Source organism: Chrysemys picta, chromosome 2, assembly GCF_011386835.1.
Source record: "Chrysemys picta bellii isolate R12L10 chromosome 2, ASM1138683v2, whole genome shotgun sequence".
Lineage (NCBI taxonomy): Eukaryota > Metazoa > Chordata > Testudines > Emydidae > Chrysemys > Chrysemys picta.
The window spans coordinates 283,733,089-283,759,273 of NC_088792.1; the positions used below are offsets into that span (position 1 = coordinate 283,733,089).

At 44.8% G+C, this 26,185-nt stretch overlaps 1 protein-coding gene across 23 annotated transcripts in view; it reads right to left on the minus strand.

The window, feature by feature from the left end:
* TSNARE1 (t-SNARE domain containing 1) overlaps positions 1–26,185 on the minus strand; it is a 702,049-nt gene that overhangs the window by 581,306 nt on the left and 94,558 nt on the right. For 5 of the 23 annotated variants that reach the window (XM_065586319.1, XM_065586321.1, XM_065586309.1 and 2 more), the window contains exon 3: positions 7,561–7,672. The exons of 11 other annotated variants lie outside the window; for them this stretch is intronic. The gene's annotated coding sequence lies outside the window, so the exon portion shown is untranslated. Of the gene's footprint in view, positions 1–4,277; positions 4,404–7,560; positions 7,673–17,551; positions 17,724–26,185 lie in introns of all 23 variants that reach the window. 7 more of the 23 variants (XM_065586318.1, XM_065586305.1, XM_065586307.1 and 4 more) reach the window with 2 other exon arrangements.

Sequence of the window (26,185 nt, forward strand, 5' to 3'; positions counted from 1 at the left end):
ATACCAGTACAATCCTTTGTCTTTATTCATAAACAGAACCCCCTCAGCCTTCCCCCGCCCTACTGTTTGTTTCAACTTGTAGATTTCCTTTCTTGTACATTTCACCTGCGACTCAGTATGCAAGTAGGCATACATTATGAGGCATACAATACAGAAATGACCAGACAGGAAGATAGGTGTCTTACCTCCCACCTGAAAGAAACTGTGACCCAAAGAACCTCTGAATGCCAATTGACAAGGGGGTGCAGGAGGTTACAGGAATTTCCTGAGTCTGGTATATATTCCAGTTCACCAAAGAGTGCCATGTGAGGTTTCAAATAAAAGCTGGTATCACACTAGTCTTCAATATCATTGTGAAACACATGCACAGACACGGTGTAAGAATTATGTATATATACTGAAAATATGTTCTTAAAGTTTGCATCTGAGGGGCTGGTCACCAGCAAAGTTGAAAAGCTAGTTTTCTGTCAGGCAAGAGATATTTACCCTTCTACCTGTTTACATGTATATTGAGTATTGGCTCATTCACAGTGGGTCTCCTAACACAACTCTCAACTGATGCAAATGAAGGACTGTAAGAACTACAAAAAAACCTAGCAAGAAGGAGGAAAGAGTTGGGGAGCGAACCATATCTTGAGGTGCACTGCAAAGGTTTGCTGTATTATATTGGGGGGGCAGAGAAGACACGTGGGCATCCCTCACTTAGGAGGTAAAGAGACAGTGGATTTGTTTCATGAACGTGGGATCTCATATGGAAATATCCTATTTCAACCAGGCTTGGCTGAAAATGCTGGAGAAGACTTTGGTGAGATAGAATCATAGAACTGGAAGGGACCGCGAGAGGTTATCTAGTCCAGTCCCCTGCACTCAAGGCAGGACTAGGTATTATCTAGACCATCCCTGGCAGGTGTTTGTCCAACCTGCTCTTAAAAATCCCCAGTGATGGAGATTCCACCACCTCCCTAGACAATTTATTCCAGTACTTCTGACAGTTTGAAAGTTTGTCCTAATGTCCACCTTAGACCGTCCTTGCTGAAATTTAAGCCCATTGCTTCTTGTCCTATCCTCAAAGGTTAAGAAGAACATTTTTTGTTCCTCCTCCTTGTAACAATCTTTTATGTACTTGAAAACTGTTATCATGTCCCTCTCAGTCTTCTCTTCTCCAGACTAAACAAACCCAATTTCTTCAATCTTCCCTCATAGGTCATGTTTTCTAGACCTTTCATCATTTTTGCTGCTCTTCTCTGGAGTTTCTCCAATTTGTCCAAATCTTTCCTGAAATGTGGCGCCCTGAACTGGACACAATACTGAGGCCTAATGAGCCCGGAGTAGAGTGGAAGAATTACTTCTCGTGTCTTGCTTACAACACTCCTGCTAATACATCCCAGAATGATGTTTGCTTTTTTTGCAACAGCGTTACACTGTTGACTCATATTTAGCTTGTGATCCACTATGACCCCCAGATCCCTTTCCGCTACAGATAAGCTTCTTTAGACAGGAGATTAACCTTTTATTTAAATTTAGTCTCTAGAAAGTGTGTTACGGTTTTGTTTTATATCTAACCATTTGTTTCCAATATTATTACTTACCATTACTTGAATCTAGTCTTTGATAATCAACTTATTCTAATTTTCACTATATTTCAGTGCTGTGGTGGTCATGTGTGAATCTTACAAGCTGGTATTTACTGTTAGTTTCAGAACAGCAGGCCTGGTAATTCTGAGTGTTCAGTGAATAAAGGGCTGGACACTGGAGGCAACGCTCCAACTATCCACTGGTCAGCGTGTGCTCATCACTGCCCGTACAAAGAGAGCGAGGCCTGAAAGGCAGGGCTTCTGCTGCCAGCGGCTGGCAGATTCAGGGAGGCAGAGCAGGGACAGACAAGATTTGCTCACGCTAAGGGCAGCTGGGTACCAGGGCATCCCAGGAACGTTTCCCAGGCATGGTTCACCTGCTTGAACTCCAAGAACATAATTTTAACATAGACACATAGCTCCCTAAATAGTATCCACACACCCATTTTGCAATGGTTATGACAACCAGTGAGGCACTGGCTCCCAGTAGAGCCCTCACATGCCACCCTTCAGTGAACTATTTCACATACACCCAACCCAAGGGATGCCTGTAAAATCCTATGCAACCCCGTCCTCTGCCAGCTGGCATCAAGGGGTGCCTGGGTCACTGTGCTATGCACTGGTCAGACACTGCACAAAGTGACAATCCCCGTCCCAAGCAGTTTACAATCTAAGTATGAGACAAGAGATGGATACACACAAACAGGGGAGTACAAGAAAACAATGAGACAGTACTGGTCAGCATGACAGGCAGTGGTCTCTGCACAGCAACAACCTAACCATTGTCATGTTTTTTGCAGGTGTCATGGCAAAGGAGAGCTTGAAGGTCTCCTTCGATTAATTTCAAATGGCTTGGGATCAGGCCCTGAGCGTGAGCACACCCAGATCAGGCATTTGTTGCAAGCACATGGCCAATTAGGCATCTAACTGAACACAGACACACAAACATACCTTAATTGCATGCACGTGCACACACACAATATGTGTACACCTAAATGAGCCTTGCAACCACATGCACACAATGCAACTTTGTAGACAACTTTGTTGGCTATTCTAATCAGCTACTTTGACAATCCCATACACACTTCCATGCAATTACTCTCACAAGTATACACAATGGGCCAAGGACATCAGATGATCACAAAATCCCTCCCTGCCCCTTGGCATGGCATTGCACAAGCGGGTGTGCTACAGATGGGTCCGGCTACATGTGCAGCATCCAATCTTGGCCCCTGTCTGACACACAACATTGCAGTAGTCGGACCATGAGCTTGACAGCTCCCACTTGCTTATCTGAGATCTTGAGCATCCGACTTAAAACAGATTCTTGCTTTTAATCCTTTTCCCCATTCCCAGCTCTAGCCCCGACTGACATGACACTCCAGCCACAGCAAAAGACACCCTACAATGCAGGCAGGAAAATAGGAGGATGGGTAAAACTAATGCCAGACCAGGAATGGCTGCCTGTGGGCTGATGAACATAAGTCCATTAAATACAAAAGACAGAGATAGCATCGAGTTTTTGCTGGGCTGTCAAACAAAACTAGTATCATGATGAACTCACTGAGGAAGGGAATTTCAGGACAGGCAGGGAACAATCCAGGTGGATTCTGCTAGGGTCAGATCCTCATTTCCTCAAGATACCCGTAGAACCCCCTTTCCCTTCTATTACTGTTATAATGGACTCCTATTGCTGTTCCCACTGCTCTCTCTTTAGTTCTCTCCCAGGAGACACTGATCCCTAAACAGTTTCATTTTCTTTTCTCACTGGGACCTATTCATGCTCTCACAGTCTGGCAGTGGATGCAAAGCTGAAGGCAGAGAGAGGGAGGGAAGGAGCAGAGAAAAAACACACAGAAAGCAAGAAGAGCCCCATGACCTCTCTTGTAAGGAGAGATGCTTTCCCTGCACTGTTGCTGCTGATTCCCCCCCCCCCCACCTCCTGGCCCCCCAGACAATGGATGAGAGAAGTAACAGACTGCTTTTACGTGAGGCTTCACAGTTGCAGGAAGCTCTAAACATTAATTAATCCTCATTATATCGCTGTGTGGCAGGTATTATCCCCATATGAGATGGGGGAAACTGAGGCACAAAGTGGCTAAGTGTTTTGCCCAGGATAGTCAGGGGTCCAGCCTGGAACCCAGGAGTCCTGCCTCCATTTCCCCCGTTCTAATCATTACGCACTATGTCTGCTGAGTAACCGTTTGTACTGCAACGATGGCTGTTGTCTTTCCTTGTCCATAAACTGGTGGGCGAACTAACACCTCCTAGTTAGCCACTGCTCTGAAAAAGAAGATCTTGCGGTGTTTATTTCCTCCCAGCAAACCAATGGGGAAGAGGCACAAACACATTCTTAAAGCTAAGGAGTCAGGATTTTTACACGACCGTCTAATATTACAGCAGACCTGGGAGCCAACGGAGATTAATGGGTAATAAATGGAAATTATTTTAGGCAGCATGGGGCATCTATAACTGCATTACAGTAATACAGATAATAATAATACTTCCCCCACGCCAAGCTCTTCAACAGCCGATCTGCCAACTCTACAATAATCCAGGCCTCCCCCTCTGGACCATGACACCAGAGACCAAAAGAGCATTAATCAGATTTGTTCCATCATTACATGAACGGGGGGGGAGGGAAAAAATCATCCAAATCAGAGAGGACCTAATGGTTTGCACCTAGTCTGCTTCAATACATGCCTCCCTTTCCGCATGGATAGTTCAGGATTGCTCCCTTTGGTGTTTCCTGCAATGCTTCGTCCAGTGGATGTGGAAGTGTCCCCAGCAATGGGGTATTCCACCAGTTCCTCCAAGGAGATCACTGCGCTGCAAGACATAGATCTGACATTTTAATCAACCCTAAGCCTCCGTACACAACCACTGCCTTCAGACATGAAAAGCACAAAGTGCTCTCCTAAACATCATGGAGGTTAAGATTTACCCAGTTTCTACAAGCAATTATCCAAGAAAGCTTCTCCTCCAGGGATGATAAACACCATAAATGGGGTTATTTTCTGATATTTCACTTGTGATCTCCAGAGAAAGAAAACTGCTGCCTTACTTCTCTTAAAAAGCCAGCAATATGCAACTGAGACAGGAGGGGATATGAGGTGTAGGGAGGGAGTGGCAGGAGATGCTGAATTTAATGGCAGCCTATTCACAAAATATGAGGGCACTTTCGACATGAACGTAATAGAAGCAGACAGCTCTGGGGTTAACTGATCAAAATAATTTTAGGAGCCTTTTTGTAACGGCAATGAATTAGACAGCAGTGCTTGTGAGCTATAATGGAATTGATGCAGCTGTTCTTTCAGCATAGCTCCGCTGGTCCTAACAAACAGAGACATATGGAACTCTTCTGGGCAACTATAAATGAGCATTTTTCAAAATAATAAAATGAAATCAAAACGCCGAGAGGAGAGATAACTTTAATTATTGCATTTGGGGTAATTTTTCATCTTGTGCTTATCACTTCACCCGTTGGAAGGGTTGGGTTTTACTGGTAAATGTTAGTTCACCCCGTGCACACACAAACCAATTAATAAAATATTTCCATTGATAATAATCGGAATGTACAGACAGGCAAAGAAGGAAACATGCTGCTTGGGAACTTGGTGGAATGTGAGTTAAGGATAATTATTTTGTATATTTTGACATGTGATGACAATTTTTGATCTTTTGGTATATGCCATTACATAATTATTGTCAGATCCCCTCATTGCGTGACCTTCCCAAAAAACTTTCTGCAACTGCAAAAATGTAAATCGATTTAAAATGCTGTAAAATAAACATTGATATTATCAACTGAAATTATTAAAACTTGCATTCTGCCAACCCTAATTCCAAAGAAGTACACTGAAAGTTATGCCTCTTTACATTACAGAGGGTCTTTGAGCCCAACAGATCTCAAAGTGGTTTATACAGTATATAGGGATAGGATGGCCTCATAACTAACACATGGAGCCTCTGAATGATTTGGAAAATCTCCTACATTCTGTACCTCAGTTTCCCCATCTATAAAACACATGGGAATAATACTGACCTACTTTATAGCAAAGCAGTTTGAGATTCTATGATGAGAGGAAACACAAATCATTACTGCGATACATGTACTGGAATAAGGTTGCCACTGAAATGCAGCCACCCTTGGGGTAAAGGTAGCAGTCAGATGGTCAACTGGCAAACAGAACATGACACAACATTTTGGGAAGTGGGGGAACTTTCAACCTAAGACACCGCAGCAAACCCACATTGTTACAAATGGTGCCACTGGATCTTCCATAGTGACAAAGTGCAAAACTAACCTCAGATTTTACGGTTGCGCCATACGATCCATGCACAGAACTCAATTTATCTACCTCCCGAAGATGAAGAGGTGGGTTGACCCAGCCAGAATGCATGCCTGTGACGCGCTATCAGACTGCCCAGGATGGAAAGAAACCCTTTGAAGTAAACACGAGCTGCCTTCAAAAGCAGAGACGATTCTGTGGCATACAGACATGATGGCTCAGACAAAGACACTGTACAGTAGTATAGTGTGATTGGCTTTTTCTGTCTTAAAAGAAGAGATGACTTAGACGGCAAACTGTTTGGGGCAGGAAACATTTTTACACGTGGACGCATGCACACAGTCGGGGCAGAAAGTCCCGTAGGGCTGCCGGCAGAGCGATTTGAGAAACGAACAAAAAGGTTTGTAAAACGTGTTGGTTTTTTTTTCTATTTTGAGACCTCAAAGTGAACATTTTCAAAACAGGTTTTAAAAGTCAAAACATTATCGGAATTTCTCATTTACCAAGATCCCAATGTTCAGTAAAGCAAAAATGTAGATAACCATTTTGAGAAAGAGGAGATGTAACATTTCTTTTTTTTTTTAAGTCAACATTTAGTTTTCAAAAAGGGCAATTTCCGAAGAAAAAACTTTAAATTTGAAAAATATCAACCAGCTCTGAATTTCACATCCTACCACAATACAATACAGTAATAAGCAGCAACATCCACCCAATGGAACTTGCCTCCTCACCCACCATGCAAGGAGTTTGCTGCTGTGACAATAATCTGTGATCTTCGGCTCCAACTGGATTTCAATTGGACTATTCAGACAGTGTTTTTGAGTAACCCACGTGGGTAATTGGGTCACACTTTGTATTAAGGGTTCGTTCATTAATCATTAATAAATGATTAATCTATTATTAGTCTCCCGCAGGTCAAGATGTTGCTTCTAACCATGGCATATAACAGTCTACCATACGTTCTACTGATGTGCTTATACCCACGTGTAACTGCTGCTGCTCATATCAGTAACATATGTGACAGACCCAGACCAGTGGGGTACAGGAGTCTGGTAGAGGGCAACTATACTGGTCACTGGATGAGTAGTTTTCTGTTCCCTGAGTGACCAGAGCAGGGGCTGCACTTAAGTAATCAGGAACCTGCTAGAACCAGTTAAGGCAGGCAGGCTGATTAGGACACCTGGAGCCAATTAAGAAGAAGCTGCTAGAATCAATTAAGGCAGGCTAATCAGGGCACTTGGGTTTTAAAAAGGTGCTCACTTCAGTTTGTGGTGTGAGTGTGAGGAGCTGGGAGCAAGAGGTGCAAGGAGCTGAGAGGGTGAGGGTGAGCTGTGCTGCTGGAGGACTGAGGAGCACAAGCGTTATCAGACACCAGGAGGAAGGTCCTGTGGTGAGAATAAGGAAGGTGTTTGGAGGAGGCCATGGGGAAGTAGCCCAGGGAGTTGTAGCTGTCATGCAGCTGTTACAGGAGGCACGATAGACAGCTGCAGTCCACAGGGCCCTGGGCTGGAACCTGGAGTAGAGGGTGGGCCCGGGTTCCCCCCAAACCTCCCAATTGACCTGGACTGTGGATTCTTCCAGAGGGGAAGGTCTCTGGGCTGTTCCCCAACCTACATGGTGAATCTCTGAGGCAAGAAAATCTGCCAGTAAGCGCAGGACCCACCAAGATGGAGGAGGAACTTTGTCATACATACTATATCAGGAAGAGAAGGAGGATGGTCCAGTGGGTACGAAGCCCTCCAAGTACAATTCCTGGCTCTGCCATGTGTGGCCTGGGGAAAGGCTCTCTGTTCCTCAGTTTCTCATCTGGAAAAGGGGGATAACACCTCACAGTGGTGTTGTGAGGATAAAGACATTAAAGACTGTGAGGTGCTGTGATACAGCCCCTCTAAGTATCTAAGACAGGTGGATAACATTCTTAAGGAACCCTTCACAAGCCACAGAGAGATACTTCATATTAAGTCAGGGGTTCTCAAACTGGGGGTTGGGACTCCTCAGGGGGTTGTGAGGTAATTATATGGGGGGGGCGGTTGTGAGCCTCCACCACAAATCCTGTTTTGCTTCCAGCATTTATAATAGTGTTAAATAAAAAAGTGTTTTTAATTTATAAAGGGGGGGGGTCACACTCAGAGGCTTGCTATGTGAAAGGGGTCACCAGTACAAACGTTTGAGAACCACTGTATTAAGTGTTACCTTAAGTGCTTGCAGGACTGGGGCCAGTGCGATTCTGGAGGAAACATGTCCCAAACATACATCAGAATTCAGCAGACTCCTTGATAATGGGAAATTCCTCTCTCCATTAGCAAGCAGGATTGCAAGCACCTGAAACAGAGGCTCATGACCTGTGATGTCAGCTAATCCATCCCACCCAAACACCAGAATGGGAATGTTCCCGACAGTCCCATTCCCACTGCTTAGGCAAGTTCAGTTTGCAATAACTCAAGCTATGGTGCGGCCATGACCTCCCTGGGGAGATTATTCCGCAGCCTTACAGATCTCATTGTGAGATCATATTTTCCCCACTCTAATCATCAGAGAAATTTGACAGCTACAGAAATGTAATAAGCCCACCAGTCTGATTTTATATATATGTTATGGATTGAAAAAGATGAAAGGCTACTTTGTTAAGAGAGAAATAATTCTACCAGCCTCAATTTGCAGCCTATGTGTACAGGGAGGGGAAACTAAAGGAGCTTATATTTCTCTTTGTAAGTTCAGAAACATAACCTAGGCACCAATGCTCAGCTGGCATCAGGGGGACAACACTGAAAAGGCTAATAAAGACTTGTCAGACATCTAATGAAGAAAAAGTACTTGTGAGTTCATACAGCTTTTTACCAATGTGCCAGGTGAGAGGGTTGGGGGGAAGGAGAGACTGTCTGGTTATGAACCACACATCCAAGCATCTGTCTAGTTTGGGGCCAATTGTGTTATTGCCTAATCTGACTGGAACCTAAGTGGAAACAGATTGCAATGAACAGTAAGTACATAGGAGCAATACCATAGTGAGCAATGTTAATTTCATTGTTACTGCCATATTTATCCAGTTCGGGGGGTGGGGGACAGTCTACCTAGTCTCAATGCAGAAACAATGGGGCATGGTCGTGGGAAGATAGATGGTAGCAATTATTAATAAAAGAAATCTAAAATGATCACCTCACATTCCAATCCATCCCGTAAAGCCATATCTTCTGAGAAGCCTTTCACTGTTAATCCAGCATAGAAAGTAAGTACATTTCAGCAAAGGAAAATGTACTCTATCTTGCAATTAGACAGTTGCATTCAGTAATGAGCAGCGCATACTGTGTGTCTGAATCTGCACCAGGTGCTTCTGTTCAACAGCGACTGCGCCAAGACCTTGTGTGCACTGATTTTGGACTTGAACGGTGTCAGCCTCACAAAAAAGCAGCGGTACTCGTGAGTTTCAGGACATTCTGAATGGCTGAAATCTCGGGCGATTTCAGTTGTAGCTGAACTGAAACACAGACCCCTTTTGGTCAGGGCGGAAACTTAGAACCAAAACGGAAGCAGTGAGGTTGAATCTGGGAATGCAGCACTGACCACCACTCACTCCCAAATTCATAGGGATTCAGATTAGACAAGAGGCTCCATCAGTTGCAGGATCCACTGGGGAGGGAGTGTTTTCATCCTCTATTATTTGGGACAGCACTGAGCAGACTGTCAGGGCTATATAATTAGCAGAGCGCGCTCTAAACACTAATCTTTACATAGTTTAAAGGAAAACAAGAAGTAAGAATGCTTTTGTGGTTACAGCAGAGGAGCTCAGCAAACAAGGATTCAGTTCCTGGCTTTGCCAGACATGTCCTGCATGACCTGGGCCAAATCACTCCGGCCCTGATCCGCAATATCGATAAGCTTGTGCTGAACACCACTCATTTCAGTGAGGCATAAGCAGTGGTGAGCTGGAGCCAGTTCGCACCGGTTCACAAGAACCGGTTGCTAAAATTAGATGCTGGTCGAGAACCGGCTGTTAAAGGGCCGGGCGAGTGGGCAAACAACTTTGGTCCGTGGGCTACATCCGGCCCACGGGACCGTCCTGTCCCCCACCTGAGCTCCAGGGCTGCTCCTGGACGCCGTGCACTGAGGCTCCGGGAGAGGGGGGAGGTGGGGGTAAGCGGCATAGTAAGGGGCCGGGGGGTTGGATAAGGGGCAGGGAGTCCCAGGGACAGGGAGCGGGGGGACAGGGTTGGATGGGGCAGAGGTTTGGGGGGGGGGCAGTCAGGGGGTCTGTCGGGGTGGTGGTGGATGGGGTCGGGGCAGTCAGGGGACAGGGAGCAGGGTGAGTTGGGTAGGGGGTGGGGTCCTGGGGGGCAGTTAGGGTGGGGGGTCTTGGGAAGGAGTGGTCAGGGGGGTTGATGGGTTGCGGCTTCTGAGGGAGGCAGTCGGGGGGCAGGACATGGATGGGGGGGGATAGGCTGTTTTGGGAGGTGGGTGGGGCTTGTACTCACCAAGCGGTTCCCTACCGGGTCTTCGGCAGCGGGTCCTTCACTCGCTTCGGCACTGAAGGACCCGCCGCCGCCATGACGCCGAAGACCCGGTAGGGAATCGATTCCTAAGATTTTGGCAGCTTATCACTGGACATAAGCACGTGTTTAAGTGCACGGATGAATCAATCAGGGCCTTACTCGCACTGCCTCAGTTCCCCATCTGTAAAACGGGGATAATAAAGATCACATCTCCCAGGGGAATTGTGCTGATGAATCATTAACATTTACAAAGGCCATATAAGTAGATAGACAAAAGGGTCACATTTTCTGTTGGCAGGTTTCAGTGGTAGCCGTGTTAGTCTGTATCAGCAAAAACAACGAGGAGTCCTTGTGGCACCTCAGAGATTAACAAATTTATTTGGGCATAAACTTTTGAGGGCTAGAACCCACTTCATCGGATGCATGAAGTGAAAAATCTGACATCAGGAATCGGAACATTCAAAAACCAGTAGGAGAACACTTCAGTCTCTATGGTCACTCAATAACAGACCTCAAAGTGGCAATTCTTCAACAAAAAAACTTCAAAAACAGACTCCAACGTGAAACTGCAGAACTGGAATTAATTTACAAACTGGATACCATCAAATTAGGCCTGAATAAAAGACTGGGAGTGGTTGGGTCATTACAAACCTAAACTTAATTTCCCCAATACTAATTTCTCCCTATTGTTACTCACACCTTCTTGTCAACTGTCTGTAATGGGCCACTCTCTTACCACTTCAAAAGTTATTTTTCCTCCCTTGGTATCCTGCTGTAAATTGATTTATCTCCTTAGACTGACCTCACACTTGGTAAAGCAACCCCCATCCTTTCATGTATTTATACCTGCTTCTGTATTTTTCACTTCATGCATCTGATGAAGTGAGTTCTAGCCCATGAAAGCTTATGTCCAAATAAATTTGTTAGTGTCTAAGGTGCCACAAGGACTCCTCGTTATTTTCTGTTGGATGTTTTGAACAATTTAGACCATCTACATTTATTCTGATCTCTTAATTCTTGACCCCCATCCCCTCACCCTACAGTTCTCCCTTACCTCCTTCCCGAAAACAGAGAGAAAAATACACTCCCATCTTTAAATAAAACTACATTGCAAGACTCATGGAGCTAATATTAAAGTTTTATACATATTCAGTTAGGAAAATAGGAAGGTCTTTGCAAGGTCTTGCCTATAAAAAGAATTAAGTTAATTCAGCAGAGATTAGACACTCACATTAATATTGTCTGAATCAGAAAGTCTTCAAATGAAAGAGTTCTTTAAAATTAAAAGAGAAATTACGAAAGAATGTGCAATGGAGTTACAGAATACAGAGGAATATTAGTGGGAAGAATTCATGTTCTGGTTCACTCCATTTACAGCCATGTACACCATACTCCTAGGGGAATTCTGTGCCAAAAAATCCAAAATTCTGCATATTTTATTTGTCAAAATAATGCAAAATATTCACACCAGTTTCACTTACTTTGGTGATTTATTTAAATTGCCATACAGAAAAAAAATCACAGTAACTGTTCAGCATTTCCTAAACACATGAAAGTTAAATTACAAATACTTGGTAACCAATACCCTGCATTCCAGTTATAATCTTGGATTTTCATTTAAAGTACATTACTTTTATTTTGGTGTTTGGTGTTCTATAAAGTAGAATGTAAAAAGAACGAGGAGTACTTGTGGCACCTTAGAGACTAACGTGTGTGTGTGTGTTCCTACTGCATTTTCCATTGTATGCATCCGATGAAGTGGGTTTTAGCTTATGCCCAAATAAATTTGTTAGTCTCTAAGGGCTGGTCTACACGGGGGAGGGGAGGGCGGATCGATCTAAGATACGCAACTTCAGCTACGAGAATAGCTCAATTTACCTCGGGTCCTCACAGCGCGGGATCGACGGCCGCGGCTCCCCCATCGACTCCGCTTCCGCCTCTCGCTCTGGTAGAGTTCCGGAGTTGATGGGGAGCGCGTTGGGGGATCGATTTATCGCGTCTAGACGAGATGCGATAAATCGATCCCTGATAGATCGATTACTACCCGCCGATCCAGCGGGTAGTGAAGACATACCCTAAGGTGCCACAAGGACTCCTCGTTCTTTTTGCTGATACAGACTAACACGGCTACCACTCTGAAACCTGTAAAGTAGAATGTCGCTTTAAATTGCTCAGACTTTCACACATGAAATCACAGAGTTTTGCTACTCATTGTCCTGCATTTTTTTTAAATGAATAAGTAAAATAGATAAGAACACACTTAAAAATTTTATTAAGATGATATTAAAAAAAAAAGTGAACATAGTTTGAGCATAGAAGTTTCTGGTTATCAGGGAATAACGTACAGATTATCAAGGGTGCAAAGTTTGGTTTAAGATTGGGTGGCATAAGGAATACATAATCTGCAATATCCCCGATTGGGGGTAAAAGGTTGATGGGTCAAAGTACAGCCTTTGAGATATGAGGGTATGCAGTTCATAGAGTGGCTATGTTCGGGTGTGGAGTATAATGAGTGGATGTGATGATGAGGATGGATTGACCCTCATTTGGTGAGATTTAATGTTCAGGGAGTTTATGGTTCCAGTTCACATGATCCAACGGAGAAGGTCACTTGGTCCCTTTCTCGTAGTTGAAGAACGATGTCGCTCTGGCTCACGCCTCCTGGTACTGTCGGTGGCCGGTGATGTGCTCGATGTAGATGTCCCTGGACCATCAGATGGTGTCTGAGACCATGAGGCGCCGCATGAGCCGTGCGTAGCGTCAACCGATCCCGCAGGTCCGCACATAAAATAGATTCTAAACTGTAATCTAACCCCACTGTGCCTCTGTGACCCCGGGAAAAGCGAGAAAGCACAAAAGGAAGAACAGGAGTACTTGTGGCACCTTAGAAAGCACAAAACCGTCTTAGCTGTCATTTACAATAAGCCTCCTTCACAGCACTCTGGCAAGGTAAAGGAGCCTTAATTGACTAAGAAGGGGAACAATTAACTAACCATGGGAACATGAGCAGCCTGCCTGTTACATTTCTGCTCCGCCTCTGGGACAGAGAGAGCCCTACACCTGCAAGCCTGGGATGCAGCAAGAGTGTCTCTCACTGGTTCGCACACAGGCAGGCGCCCAGCTCCACCCCCTTAACGTCTCTCCATGGATGCGCACGCACACACACACAAACCCACACACACACCCCTAGCCTACCTCCTCCCACCCACGGTGATCTGCTCTCTGCTGCTGGCTGCTCGTAGCAGATGCGCCTGAGCTGCCGGGGAAAGGGCGTGTGTTCCCCACAGATTTCTTGGCTCCCCCATTTTTCTGCGGGGGAGCCAAGAAATCTGCGGAAGATATGAATTCTGTGCCCCCACAGGGGTGCAGAATTCCCCCAGGAGTAACTCCATTTCTCAGCCCATCATGAAGACAACGGAAAATATGAAAAGGCAGAAAAGATGTGAAAGAAAGGAGGGGAGGAAAGAGTCAGAGTCCAAAGCAAAGGATCCTTGGGAACATGCAAAAATTTGCAGCAATTTCAAATTCAGCAACAAACAAGGGAGTGCTATCTTGCAAAAGTCAGGACTTCTGGGTCTTCCTAACTCTGCCATTCACTCACTAATGTGGCCTTGGTCAAGTCACTTAGCTGCTATCCCTCAGTTCACCTACCTGTAAAAGGGGGATCATACCTTTGCAAAAGGAGTTAAGGAGACTTAGTTAATTCATGTTTGTCAAATACACCAAGAACCTCTGATGAAGTGTTTTCCTGCAGAGGTATTGTTAAACAACCACCTTCAAAAGCACACATAAAGCCCAAGAGTGATACCTGCACTTAGAAAATGACGACATCCAAGCAAAAGGCTGCTGAGCGGAAAAGCTGGGGTCACTGGAAGATTGATTGTGTGTCACCTTTTTATGTGGCGAAGAACATTAAAAAGAAGGGAATTTGACAGAAGTTTTGATTTGGTCTTTTCCACTACTATTTCCCATCAGGTGCCTGTGATCCACTGAACGAAAAGCAGACAAAAGAACATAATAGAAGGATAAAAACACAATGCTCAACCAAGAAGCAAGGTTCTGTCATGTTTTGGCCTTGGAAGGCTTCAAAAATCGAGAAAGCTTCTGAAAAGGAAGCACTAACCACAGACAGAAAAGAAAAATAGTAATGAGGGCTGGTGCTGAAATAGCATCCCTACCACCAGCGAAGAAACCTCTGGGCAGAGCATTCAGAGAAACAGCCAACTCCCGAGCTCTGAGCACAGGGCTGGGAGCCAGGAATTTGTCTAGACTGGCTCTGCACTGACTCTCTTTGGGAACATGGGTTTGGGCCTCAGTGTCCCCACCTGTAAAATGGGAACATTAGTACATGGCACTTACATAGCTCTTTGCAGTCTGGAAGTGCTGTACAAACATACAGGACTGTCCTGAAAATGCTAAGTAACAGACACATCCCTCAACCACATTCCACCCGACAGGGAATTTCTCACTGACTTGGAAACAAATGGCAGTGAATTTTGACCAATATAAGGAACTGGATGCAGCCCACAAAAGCCCTAAACTGTGGCTTTTAGCTGTTCTTTTCCTTTAACTGCAGAGTGGAAGCAAAACTGATCCACTGCAAGGTTTTTGAGGTTGTTTTGGGGCTGCTGACATTCAACAATAAGTAACGCCCCTCCCACCACCAAGGAAATAGTACTGCTACGTTTTTCATTTAAAAATTATGTAACTGCATATATGCAAACTAGGTGCTGCCTTGAAACTCATGGCAAATTGTGACTCTGTGTCTTTGTAATACCAGGGTTGGACATCCCACCACGGGAGTTCTTAGGAGCACAACGAGACTTCAGCACATGCTTAAGTGCTTTGATGAATTGGGGTCTGCCTCCTCACCCCACGACCCTTGCACTAGCGCGTCGCCCTCGTTTGTGTCACATCTCAAATCATAATGGAGGCCCTGTGGGGCAGGGGCCTTGCCTTTTATTTGCAAAGCATATTTTGGGGACACTAAAGAATATGGAGTTTCTTCATGATCCTACTTAAATAAGAAGAGATGACAAGGTGACATTCAGAACAGTCACTTATAGCAGCACTGGTCTAAAAAGGAGGATGAATTAATAGGCTACTCCTTATCCTATTATAGTCTGTGGGAATTTTCCTAAACTAAGGAAGGTCAGAACAGCCCCATAGAGACCAGCATCCCACAGCAGAAAAATACCCATTGGGAAAAGTTGCCATCACTAGTCAATTAAGATAAATTGTATACAGTGCAATGTCTTATAACCCAGATACTACGCCACACAGTATGATTATGAGGAGACATTTTATTGTAGAAACTAAAGTAAAACCAGAGCAAATAAAACAGTATTTAACAACCCTATCTTACAGTTTAAAAGGTACTGCTCACAGGAGTAAGGGTAGCATGACAGTGGCACCGCTTTACGTCTCCAAAGTAAAGCCCAATGACATCAGTGTAAGTCTTTCCCTTGACTTCAATGGAGTTTCTATCAGAGCCTGTGTTCCTAACTGTAGGTTTCAGTACAGACTATTACAGTGTATGTTATACTAGTTACAGTGTGTTCTATCACACATGCCTCAGCACGCTGTAGTACTATGGACTATAGTAAATATTACACCACATCTCCACATACTATTGCGTGTTTGAATGTTGGTAACTAATAGCAGAGTTTCTACACTCTGCAGCGGCAGTCAAAAAAGCAAACAGGATGTTAGGAATCATTAAAAAGGGGATAGAGAATAAGACAGAGAATATCTTATTGCCCTTATATAAATCCATGGTACGCCCACATCTTGAATACCGCGTACAGATGTGGTCTCCTCATCTCAACAAAGATATACTGGCACTAGAAAAGGTTCAGAGAAGGGCAACTAAAATGATTAGGGGTTTGGAATGGGTCCCATATAAGGAGAGATTAAAGGGGCTAGGACTTTTCAGCTTGGAAAAGAGGAGACGAAGGGGGAATATGATAGAGGTATATAAAATCATGAGTGGTATGGAGAAAGTGAATAAGGAAAAGTTATTTACTTGTTCCCATAATACAAGAACTAGGGGCTACCAAATGAAATTAATGGGCAGCAGGTTTAAAACAAATAAAAGGAAGTTCTTCTTCACACAGTGCACAGTCAACTTGTGGAACTCCTTGCCTGAGGAGGTTGTGAAGGCTAGGACTATAACAGGGTTTAAAAGAGAACTGGATAAATTCATGGAGGTTAAGTCCGTTAATGGCTATTAGCCAGGATGGGTAAGGAATGGTGTCCCTTGCCTCTGTTTGTCAGAGAGTGGAGATGGATGGCAGGAGAGAGATCACTTGATCATTACCTGTTAGGTTCACTCCCTCTGGGGCACTTGGCACAGGCCACTGTCGGCAGACAGGATACTGGGCTAGATGGACCTTTGGTCTGACACCATATGGCCGTTCTTATGTTACGTACACAAATGCCATCGTCAGTCACTATAACTTCACTGTACTATTTTAATACAGCTTCATTACAGTATATTAACACTGTAGTAAATACCATAGCTTCTGCAAAAACTCAATGGCAGGATTTCCTTTAGTGATGTACTAACATTTTACTACAATAGTATTTTTCCCATGGCAAATGCCAATTCTCCCTATTTTTCCCACAAAGTATTGACGATGTTGAACCTGTTCTGTAGATAGAATGAGGATTTCAGATTCCAGAGCCATCAGTCTGGAGCCTGTTACCCCAAAATCTCTCCTAGCCCCATGGATTTCAGTGGTATTTAAAAGTGTATGTCTGTACATCGATTTCATACGTTAGCAGGTGTGGTGTGGTCGTGTGGGTTTTTTACATATATAAATGCTCCATTCCAGAGTTAAGGTTTATAAGCCAAATAATGTATTTTTGAAGTTCACACACACATTACCAAAAGATAAACTCTGAAAAATATTCAAGAGCATGTTATTGGGAGCCAGATATTCACAAGTGTGTGCACACTTCTGAAATTCAGCAAACTTAAGCCCTGCTTTCTTTCCCACCCAGCATAGGAGGAAGCATTTCTCATGCATATTCAGCCTCTCTACACAGCAAATCCCAGACATTTTCACAGGTCTCCTCCACCATAAAACCTATAACCAAAACCAAAGACTCTCATCTCTCTAGGATAAGCAGAGCATGATCTCGCTGGAGTGGCATAGTGTGGTGTTCTATTAGATATTATTTTCAAAATACTCACACGTGGCCAAGGGTAAGCGTTACCAGCTTCCTGTGTTATTCTGAATTCTCTCCCAGCCGAGGAACATACGGTACCTCCAGTGCCCCTTTCAAACCTCTTCTCCAGGAGTATGTGGGCTGAAATATGCTCACAGCGATGGAATGGTGCCCCAAGCTCTCCTTCAGAAACCTCCCTACACAAAAGGAATTGCAACAGCCATTTATCCCCAAGGACAGGTCTATCCAAAATTCTCAGGTAAACCACACCAGAAACACAGGCTTGGTTGCCTCCAGACCTTGTGGGAGCAACAACAGGGCTACCTATGTCAGAGGTAACCCAAGGAAACTGTGTATTTCCTTTCATCATGGATTCATACTCTCCACACATTGTTGAACCAGGAATCTACTCCACCACACAGTCTTTGTTCTGGGATTTTATCCCCTGGACTGGGAATTACTATGGGATCCAGCAAGGATTAAACTATTGGCATAAGCCAGGTAGGGCCACAACCCAACACAAATTTAGCAAGACTCTGCCAAGTCTATACGGGAAATCCCATGCCCAGGACCAAAATAATGTGGGACCAGCAAAATGACAGTGTGTGTAAGTGAGTGTGTCCTGGACAAAGGACAAACTGGAAAAGGTGGCGGCAACCTTACCTCCAGCCCAGCCTTACCCACCTCAGAACCAAGATGGAACCTGACTTAAGAAGATGAACAAAGTCCAGCACTCAAAAAGAAGGCCAACAGAGTCCAGCACTCAAAAAGAAGGCCAATAAAAGAAATGTTGAGGTGCCCACTCAAATAGGGGATGAAGGTGTCCAAGGGGGAGTAGAAGCAGGGGAGAGATGAAATTTCAAAGACAAACAGACCCTGATTCATTAAAGCACACGCTGAAGTCCCATGGGACTTACACACACAGTTTGTTGAACTGGGGTCATAGTTCTGGCTTTCCCAGGCTCAGTGCAGTCGTGGGCAGGAAACTGAATGCAAAAAGGACATATCCTTGTTTCATAGTAATTTGTCCCTCCCTCACTTCTATATTAAAATTCTCTCCTTCGGCAAGTCAAAACACGATGCATCTATTTCACTGCCGCTCAGCCCAAGAGCCGAAAATCAGGCTCCTCTTCCCGTACCCATAGATCACAGCCAACAGCAAACGAAGCCACAGCTGGACCTGAGCTGATGATGCTGTGCAACAGGCAGAAGAGAATCCCGTTCACTCCCTTGGAGTTACAGTAGACAGGGTGCAATAAAAACTGGCTTTCCTCAGCTTAGTAGACAGGCACACAGTGAGCAGATGTCAACAGCACCAAGGTGCACTCTTTAGATCAGAATTTTGATTTAGGAGCCATATCCTACATAAACACTTAGCACAGAAAATTGTTTTTTATTTGTATTATGGTAGCACCTAGAGGCCCCAGTCAGGGATTAGGTCTCCAGTGCACTGCACACGCATTCGTACACACACACACACACACACACACACAGCGCATGCCACAAAGAGCTTCTGGTCCAAGCATAAGATGAGACAACAGATAGATACAACAGACAGGCAGCACAATGTCACTGGGAGTCAATTACAGTACGTGCACAACCAGAGTTCACAGCACACCAGCTGCCTAAACCACTGTCAAGTGTTTTGAAACCCCATTCTCCTGTGGGGCCAAGCTCCAAACTGGGCCCCACTGATGGACTGGCACAAGAGAGGAGCAGAGGTAAGGAAAGGGGATCAGTCAATTGTGGTGACAAACCAAAACATGAATGAGACTGATGGGACAAGGAAAAATTAGTTCCAAGCTTCCAGTAGGGCTGATGTAAGAACTGTGAAGATCAAGATTTTTAAAAAAATAAATTAAAAACCACAGGGAAAAAGTCTGACTGCTGTTCCCATCAGGGTCTCTTTGTCCTTAATTCACCCCACTGGCTAGGCATTGCATGTCAATCTCAAAATAAAACATTTTAACCAAGCTTCAAATCACTATAATTTGAATATTTAACAAGGTACTTTCCCTTCAACTACATCCAGGGAGACAGATGAAGTTTTCTGTAGCTGTAATTTGTTATGACAACATACAAGCAGGACCAGAGCCATGATGGCAGGCCTCAGGTACCCACCGCAGATTCAATGTCCTGCAAAGAGCTCCCACAAGAGCTTAAATAAGAGACATCACCAGCACTGCTGAAGTGACCAGCCGTTCAGATATCCCTTTGCTGGGGTGGTAACCTGTCGTTTCTTCAGTTACATTTTACCCTCCAAATAGTCACAGAATGGTGTGCACCGATTGTGTCAAGGGTCAGTGATGACTAACTTCCAGTGCAGACTGTGATTCTGAGATCCCTTCCAGACCCCCAGAGCAAAGAGAACATTTCAGATATTTACGGTATTCAGATTACACAATAAAGAAGAGACACCCCTACTGAAGCTCGAAGTGCCCTAATTAAAACTTAGGCCAGCAGCCACAAGGACCAAAACACTGATAACGTAAGCCTGCCAGTTGGCAGCATTAAAATCAAAGAGAGTCAACAATTCCCATTTCCAGATGACATCAAGCTAGGAGGGGTTGCAAGCACTTTGGAGGACAGGAACAGAATTCAAAACAACCTTGACAAATTAGAGAACTGGTCTGAAACAAACAAGATGAAATTCAATAAAGACAAGTGGAAAGTACGCCACTTAGGAAGGAAAAATCAAATGCACGATTAAAAAAATGGGGAATAACTGGCTAGGCGGTAGTACTGCTGAAAAGGATCTGGGGGTTATAGTAGATCAAAAATTGAATATGAGCCAACAATGTGATGCAGTTGAGAAAAGGGTTAATATGTTTCTGTGGCGTATTAAAAGGAGTGTGGTAGATAAGACACGGGAGGTAAGTATTCCGCTCTGCTCGGCAGTGGTGAGAGCTAAAGTACTGGGTCCCACACTGGGTGTCACACTTTAAGAAAGATACGGACAAACTGGAGAGAGTCCAAAGGAGAACAACAAGAATGACAAAAGGTTTAGAATACCTGACCTCTGAGGAAAGGTTAAAAAACCTGGGCATATTTAGTACTGAGAGACGATGATTGAGTGGGGATCTGATAACAGGTCTCAAAATGCAATTCTGAATGGGTGTTTCCATTGGGGTTCACAGGGATCGGTTCTTGGCCCTACGCAATTTAACATTTTTATCAATGACCTGGAAGAAAACAAAATCATGACTGATAAAAAATGGAAACACCACAAAAATCGGGAGAGTGGTAAATAATGAAAGGGACAGGTCACTGACATAGAGCGATCTACATCGCTTGGTGAGCTGGGTGAAACAAACAATACGTGTTTTAATACGACTAAAAGTAAACGTATACATCTAGGAACCAAGAACGTATGCTATGTATACCTGATAAGGGACTCTATTCTGGGAAGCAGTGACTCTGAAAAAGATTTGGTGGTCGTAGGGGATAATCAGCTGAACATGAGCTCCCAGTGAGATGCCATGCCCAAAAGGGCTAATGCAATTCTTGGTTGCATAAACAGGAGAATTTCAAGTAGGAGTAGAGCGCATAGGCATCAACTTACTCAGATCCAGGGGGGGTTCTCGATCCCCACACCGCCCCAGGCTCCACCCCTGCTCCACCCTTCCTCCAAGCCCCCACCCCGCCCCACCTCTTCCCGCCCCCGCCACACCTCCCGCTCCTTCCCCTCCCCCCGAGCGCCTCCTGCACACCATGGAACAGCTGCACGCGGGAGGCGCTGGGAGGGAGAAGGAGGAGCCAATCGGCAGGGCTGCCGGTGCACAGGAAGTGATGGGGTGGGGGAGGATGGGGAGGTGCTGACCCATAGGGCTGCCAGTGGGTGTTGAGCATCCACTATTTTTTTCCATGGGTGCTCCAGTCCCAGAGCATTCACAGAGTCGGTGCCTATGGTAGAGAGGTTATATTACCTCTTTCATTGGCACTAGTGCAACCACTATTGAAATGTCTTCTAACTGTGGCCAATTCCAGATGCTTCAAAGGAAAGGAACAGAAAAGGGCATTTATCAAAAGATCCCTCCCATTATTGTTCAGTTCCAACATTTGTCAGTCAGAGGCTTAGAGACACCCAAAGCATCGGGTTGCTTCCCTGACCATCTTCGCTAACAGCCATTGATGGACCTATCCTCCATGAAGTCATCTAATTATTTTTGAACCCACATATAGTTTTGGCCTTCATAACATCCCCTGGCAACGAGTTCCACAGGTTGACTGTGTATTGTGTGAAGAAGTACTTACAATCCATAAGTACCCACATGGGAAGCAAATATTTAATAATGGACTCTTCAATCTAGTAGAGAAAGGTGTAACATGATCCAGCGGCTAGAAGTTGAAGATGGAGAAATTCAGATTGGAAATAAGGTGTACATTTTTAACAGTGAGGGTAATTAACCACTGAAATAATTTACCAAGGGTCGCAGTAAATTCTCCATCACGGGCAATTTTTAAATCAAGCTTGGATGTTTGATATGCTCTAGGAATCATTTTGCATAAATTCTGTTGCCTGAGTTATCCAGAAGGCCGGTCTAGATTATCACAATGGTCCCGTCTTGCCTTGGAATCTCGGAATCTCTGAACAGTCTTCAAATACATTAAGGGCTGTTATAAAGTAGAAGGCAATCAATTGTTCTTCATTGTCCATTGAAGGCAGGACAAGGAGTAATTAACTTAACCTGCAGCAAGGGAGATTTAGGTTTGATATTAAGGAAAACTTTGTAAATATAAGGATAGTTACTTACTGGAACAGGTTAGCTAAGGAGGTAGTGAAATCCCTGTCATGGGGGGTTTAAGAACAGGTTAGACAAACACCTGTCATGGATGGTCTAAGTCAGTGACTCTCAAACTTTTGGACTGGTGACCCTTTTCACATAGCAAGCCTCTGAATGCGACCCCGCCTTATAAATTAAAAACACTTTTTAATATATTTAACACCAGTACAAATGCTGGAGGCAAAGCAGGGTTTGGGGTGGAGGCTGACAGCTCGCGATCACACCATGTAATAACCTTGCGACCCCCTGAGAGATCCCGACCCCCAGTTTGAGAACCCCTGGTCTAGGTTTACTTGGTCCTACCCTAGTGCAGGTCTGTCAAGGTCCCTAAGAGGGCCTCCATTTCTATGGCTCTATGAAATGACACCTACTAACCAGAGGCTGAAAAGAAGCCTGGAGCCTCTAAGCAGGGTCTAAGAACAGGCAAAAATCCCGTCACATCAATGTTGGCTGACACAGAGAGCAAAGCTTCCTACCAGAGGGCTGTCCTTGGGAACTCGCTTGTGGATCTGAAACACAAAACCACCCCCAAACTCTGTATTTCAATGCTACCTCTGGTTCACGTGTTTGTAGAGTTTTATACAAACAATAAAAAGGACATCTTATCCATATGTTCTAGGTTCCCTCGACATTACTTAGATTACATCCTAACTGCAGAAGCATTTTAAGATACCTCACCATCAGGAAACTTATCAACTCAGTGGTATTTCCTAACTTCTGAGTACTGGATTTTGAATGCTTAATAGCATTCTTTAAGAAGAGTTTTTCTTTATGTAATTGCTATAATATTTGTTTACAGTCTGACAGTGGCCAAGTCGTGATATGTGAGTGGAAGGGAAGAGAAAAGAAACAAATCATGCACCTAGTCAGTGTCTGGCAAAACGTGTAGGAGGCAGACATTTCTGACTCAAGCAAGCAATCAGTTTAAAACCAGGTGGAGAATTGGAGCACGCACCTTCAGCTATTAAACTAGCGCACATCTCCTCCCTCGGCACACAGAATGTTTTCCTCTCTTCTGGGCGCTGCACTCTAAGCTGCAAGACTGCCACTCGAAGGGTCATCCTGCTTCATCCCAGTTCCCCTAAGACTGAGGTTCCTCTACAACTGGAGAAGGAAGAACAGGTCCCAGATATGACCAGGCAGCACCACAGCTGCTACAAGTTGCAGGTATGTCTTAACAATCCACCGAATGTGCGATCAAGTCGATGGAATACAGTGGCAGGGGAGGTGCCGTTGATGTCCAGCAGCTAAGGGGTTACTTACATTTCAAATTTCACCCAGTGTATTTATGCAGAACAGCTACCCTAATCCACTACCAGCTAAGGGCTGCGTTCTCTCACAGCAAGGATGGACTTGGTAATGAACTGTGATGTTTAAAAACGGATTAGGGCTGTTTGGTTTAATATGCATCTTCAGACTATGCTAATGGAATCATTACATTTACATATAGGGCAGGGAGCTATTTTGCAGGAAAGCATTTAGAAAGGAACCCTGAGTCGACAAGCAGTAGCTTTATGGCCATGAGGCAAACCGAAAAGCTGGGTGAACGGGAACACATCTCCCATAACAGAAAGCAAGCTGCAGAAGGCTCGACTCCGAAGGCTTTCTGCTCGGAGGTAAGGACAACACTTCCAACTGCAGCAAGATGGACCGGCAGTTATAATGCTCCATTAGAGGGGGCTCATTTGTAGACATCAAGACAGCAATGGGAGAGTGAATTGGATTCTATTCTGACTCCAGTATCAGCAGCTGAATTCTTACATAAATTCAAGTCGCAATTCTGCCCACTGTTACACCCGAAAACAATAGGGTTTGCAAACATGTAACTGGTGACAGAATTTGAAGACAACAGGATTGTACAGGTGTATCTGACAGAATAATCTGCCCTACCAAAATCCTTGGGCTATCCCTTCATTGCAGAGCTAACAAATCATCGACAGTCAAATTACCTCAAGTTAGGCCAATCTCAAGTGAGAGCAGTTGCACTGTGCGACACCACTGAAGTTACACAGAGTGGTTGTGTCAGCAGCTGAGGAGTTGTGCGAACTCGAACTAGAGCCTATACCCTGACGGATTGGCCAGCTTGAATTCAAGCACCGCCACGCACTCAAGTTAAAGGGTTTTGTATGTGGATGGAACTTGCGTTAGGGGGTGTGAAGACACACGCTTTGAAGAACTCAATTTAACTCTCAGATCCCAAGATGAGTTTTGAAGGACCAATGCAGGGGCAGGAAGGTGGATGGCTCATTCCTATCTACTAGACCTGGCATAGTCCAATAACTATCTTATCTATCTATGTAGGGTTCTATACTGCCACCTATCACCATGGCATTTGTGCACCTACCACATAAAACCAATAGCAAAGTCCCTATCAACTTCATGAGTCTCTGGCATATCTCCCTTTTCGGTGTCAAAACTCTGTTCAGGATAGGGAGCAGGGGGGAATGGCATGGGGTGTTCATGGTTTGTGCATCATTGATAGTGGAAAGGCTTTCTTAAAGAGGAAGAAGGGCTTGCAGTGTTTCCTATGGCTGGCCAGACTCTGGGTTCTCCTGATCTCCTCTAGAAGATTGTTCCATAGCTGGATTCCCTCGACTGAGAATACTCTGCTCAACTCTCACATGCTTCGTGCTGGGCTTAGTGACCTGCATGCCCCAAAGGAGAACAGCTGTCACTGTAGTTCATAGATCAAAATTCAATTTTTGATGTAGTTGGGGCTTGATCCATTAATTGTTCCGAAGATTAGGACCAAGGCCTTAAACCGGCATCGGAAGCTGATTGGAAGACAGTGGAGGGATTTGAGCATAGGCCAGGTATGCTCATGGCAGCCTGAGCCAACAAGAAGGCGGGAAGCCACATTCTGTACCATCTGGAGCCTGTGAATCGTCTGCACATTCAGCCTCAGAGACGAGTTACAGTAATTCAGCCTGGAGGTGACGAATGCCGGGATCACTGTGGGCAGGTCTTCATCTGGGAGTTTCCTAGCACGCTGGAGGTAAAAAGGCATTTTGGGAAACAGATGCTACCTTGTCATCCAAGCTTAGTGAGTGTCCCTAGCCTCTATTTGCCAGAAGCTGGGAATGGGTGACAGGGGATGGATCACTTGATCATTACCTGTTCTGTTCATTCCCTCTGGGGCACCTGGCAATGGCCAATGTCTGAAGCCAAGATACTGGGCTAGATGGACCTTTGGTCTGACCCCGTCTGGCTATTCTTGTGTTCTTATGAGTCAGGCAAGACCCCAAAGCTTTGACCACTTTGACAAACAGGGGCTGTGAGCCTTCGATGGGAGGTGGAGACAACGTCATGGCCAACTCATCAATGTATTTCCCCTTTCCAACCAGCATCACTGCAGTCATGCCTGTGTTCCGCTTGCTCGTCATCCTGTAGGCATTCTGAGGTTCTAGTCGTGGTGGTGGTGCTTGCGTCAGTTGAGGTAGATAGTGAATGTAATCGGCATCCTGCTGGCAGCTGAGCCCAGGGTGTCTCACTATTTCTCCCGGTGGTCTTATGTTGATACCAAAGAGAAGTGGGGATAGGAAGGATCCCACCAGGGGAGCACCCCTGGAGAGGAAAGACAGTTACCCATAACCACTCAAGAGTTCTGCCAGAAAGGAATGAATGCCACTGTACTGCTGGGCCTTCTACTCCTGCTGTGTCATGTAAACGTCTTTCTGATACACTGTGGTCCACTGTGTCAAAGGCTGCAGAGAAGCCCAGCAGTACAAGCTTGGAGTTAGCTGTGTTCATGATCACAAAGACGTCATTGTTTTAGTGCTGCTAGAGCCATCTCTGGTCAGATCCCTGGTCTGAACCCTAATTGTGAGGCATCGAGGATGCTGGCCGATGTCTCATATGTTTGAAGAGAGATATTA